Consider the following 4,042-nt stretch of genomic DNA (forward strand, 5'->3'; position numbering starts at 1 on the left):
TGTAGATGATGGATCCGCAGTGAATGTCATTCCTCTCAAGACTGCTCACAAGCTGGGGATTAAGGAAGCTGATTTGCTCCCAACAAATCAAGGAGTACGCGCCTACGACGGCACTCGTCGCAAGGTCGCGGGGCTCGTCACTCTGACCGTCGCAACCGGACCACTGGAAAGACAAACTAGTTTTCAAGTGGTCGACATCGACGCCTCTTTCAATATGCTCTTGGGACGTCCATGGATTCATGCCGTCAAGGCAGTTACCTCAACTCTCCACCAGAAAATCAGGGTCCCCTTCGACGGGAAAACAATCACAATTCCTACTTCCCCGATCAAAGCTGTCATGAGAAAGGGAATAGCCTCCCAGGCCATTGAGGAAGATGATAATGAAATGTGGGGATTCCAAGTTGTGAACGCCATAACTGATGAAACAACACCCTTTGATTGTGAACCATTTGCTAATCTCACAGTCAACCGTATCATGATGCGCCAGGGTTACTTCCTGGGTTTGCCCCTCAATCCCCTGAAGAGCACCTTAACACCCTTGAAACAGGCTAAGGTCCCCAACATTCCCTTCGGGCTGGGATTTGAACCTACTGATGAAGATATCCAGGGGATGAACCTCCTAGTCCGAAAACGCAAGAAGCACGGGGTTATCCTCCGTCCCTATCATCTGACTCTCAATGGATACTTTGTCCCCGAGGGAGAGTCCGAGCTCTACCATGGCTTTCCGGAGCCGATCTATGACTCTGTGGCCAAGGCTAGATGCCCGGGTGTGAAAGTCTTCCAAGACTGCGACTTCATCCCCGACAACATCGAAGCTGCATCAACCGAGTCTAAGCCGTCGTCATGGCTCGATGGACAAGCTGTCACTCTCCTCTTTGGAGAAGATAACATCAAGCACCTCGACTATGAGGACATTATCAACATCGCCCTGAAGGACAATCAATTTGACCCAACCCCCTTGATCTCCGACACTGACCCGGAGAAAGCTACCCAAGGCTGAAGGAAGACCGTCAAGTGGACCGATCGCCAAGGCCGCATTCTCAAAATCACAACTGGAGAAGGCCATATGTTCAAGGAGGGAAGCGAAGAAGAACCTGAATCTGAGTCTGAGTCGGAGTCAGAGTCTGTCATAGCTCCTAACACTCCTGATGTCCCAGTCAAGGTCCCCTTCCTGCTGTTTTATCACAAAGTCGTGGCTGATTCAGAGGCCGAGTCTGCTAGGGTCACCCCCACTCCCATAAAAGGTGACAACCTGGAGACTGTTCCAGGGGCCACCTCCTCTGTTGTGTCGCCTCTGACTGACCACGGAATGTCTGTCCTCTCCGAGCTTTTCGCTCGTGTCAACTTAATGAACGCTAAGTTTGCTTATGACTCATCTCATTTTAACTTCAATGCAATTCTGAATGACTATTCGGAATTTGACTTGAGTGACTACCCGCCTCACCTAGCCAAAGAACTTGACAAACGGGAAACTTGAACCCCCATCATTGAGGAGACCGAACCTATTAACGTAGTTACCGATAACACACCTCAAGAACTTAGGATAGGGACAACCCTGGACCCCTCGAAAAGACAACAGTTCATTGACCTCCTCCACGAATACAAGGACGTATTCGCCTGGTCGTACAGAGACATGCCTGGGATTGACAGAGAAATTGCAGAGCACCGGATACCCATTAAACCCGGAGCTAAACCTGTGAAACAGAAGCTACGCCGGATGCATCCTGAATGGGCCCTGAAAATCAAGGAAGAAGTGGATAAACAGTTCAAGGCTGGTTTCATCAAAGTGTCTGAATACTCTGATTGGGTGGCCAACATCGTGCCCGTACCAAAGAAAGAGGGAAGAATTCGGGTTTGCGTCGACTTCAGGGATCTGAACAAGGCGAGTCCAAAGGACGACTTTCCTTTGCCACATGTTCACATCCTGGCGGACAATACCGCCGAGCATGCTCTCCTATCATTCATGGACGGGTATGCTGGGTACAACCAGATTAAAATGGCTTAGGAATACATGCACAAGACAGCATTCACTACACAGTGGGGTACATATTGCTACACAGTCATGCCCTTCGGCCTCATCAACGCCGGAGCAACCTATCAAAGAACCGCTACCACTCTCCTACATGATCTGATGCACAAGGAGGTAGAGGTGTATGTCAACGACATGATTGTCTAGTCAAGAGAACGGGACGGCCACATCAGCGCCCTCCGGAAATTCTTCGCTCGTCTGCGGAAATATAACATAAGACTAAATCCTCAGAAGTGTGCATTCGGGGTCACCTCCGGAAAACTCTTGGGACATGTCGTCAGCAAAAGAGGCATTGAGATTGATCCAACCAAAATCAAAGCCCTTCAGCAAATGCCTCGGCCTAGGAACGAGAAGGAGATTCGGGGATTTCTCGGTCAGGTTCAATACATCAGCCGCTTCATTGCCAAGCTCACCATGATTTGTGAACCAATATTCAAGAAGCTACGCGCCTCCGATCACACCGATTGGGACGACGACTGTCAAAAGGCCTTCGACAAGATAAAGGAGATCCTATCCAAGCCTCCTGTCCTCATGCCACCTCAACCAGGAATTCCTTTATCCCTATACCTGACTGTCACAAACACAGCCATGAGAGCAATGTTAGCACAAACAGTTGGCAACAAAGAACGAGCCATCTACTACATCAGCAAAAAGTTCATTGAGTACGAGACGAGGTATACCCAGCTGAAGAAGACATGCCTTGCCCTAGCATGGTCAACAAAGAAGCTGCGGCATTACATGCTCAGCTACACGGTCCACATCTACTCCAAGATGGACCCGGTCAAATACATCTTCGAAAAACCCGTACTTAACAGAAGGTTGTCTAGGTGGACGCTCATGCTGTCTGAGTTTGATCTCAAGTTTGTACCCCTCAAGGTTATCAAGGGAAGAGCAGTTGCCGATTTCCTAGCCAAAAATCCCGTCAACAAAAATCCAACGACCGACACATGGTCACTTCTTGACGAAGACATCCTTTGTGCCAATTCTGACGCATGGGACCTATACATCGATGGCGCATCTAATCTGAGAGGCTTCGGGGTAGGAATCCTTCTAATATCACCAGAGGGAGAACATGTCCCGATCTCGGTCAAACTAGACTTTGCCGTCACCAACAATGCCGCTGAATATCAACCATGCCTCATTAGCCTACAAGCAGCCATCACGCTTGGCATCAAGAGACTGAAGGTCCACGGCGATTCCTCGCTCATCATCAATCAGGTGTCCGGATCATGGAAAATCCGATCCGACAGCTTAGCTCCCTACCGAGCAAAGATCAATCAAGAGGCCGAGTTCTTCGACCAAGTCGACTACTTCCACTTGCCACGAGAGGAAAACCAATTTGCTGATGCCCTGGCAAAACTTGCCGCGCTCGTCAACATACCTGACGACATGACATCGATGCCCCTATGTGCCGAGAGAAGGAGCGAGCCAGCTCACATTTGTGCCATCAACAACGACGAGGAAAGCCATGATGAACGTTGGTACCAAGCCATCCTCAACTACAAAACCAAAAACGAATTCCCTCCCAACTCTGACCAAAGGGGGCAATGAGCCATCCGTTTACTTGCATCACAATTCGTGATAAACCAAAATCAACTATACAAAAGAACACCCCAAGGAATTCTCCTCCTTTTCATTGACCATCACAAAGCCAAAAAAGTCATAGGAGAGGTCCACGACGAAGAATGCGGCCCTCACATGAGCGCAATGATGCTTACTCGAAAAATCACACGGCTGGGTTACTACTGGACCACCATGAAAGCCGATTGCCGTAACTACGTTAAACATTGCCACAACTGCCAAATCTTCGCCAACATACAACACATACCACCATCCCTTTTATATACAATGACCTCACCCTGACCTTTGTCGACCTGGGGCATCGATATCATCGGGAAAGTCAACCCGGTAGGCACCAAGGGGCATTGCTTCGTCCTCGTCGCCATCGACTACTTCACCAAATGGGTGGAAGCACAGTCATATGCAATCTTGACCGCCAAGAAAGTGGCCAAG

Source organism: Silene latifolia, chromosome 11 (genome assembly GCF_048544455.1).
Source record: "Silene latifolia isolate original U9 population chromosome 11, ASM4854445v1, whole genome shotgun sequence".
Classification (NCBI taxonomy): domain Eukaryota; kingdom Viridiplantae; phylum Streptophyta; class Magnoliopsida; order Caryophyllales; family Caryophyllaceae; genus Silene; species Silene latifolia.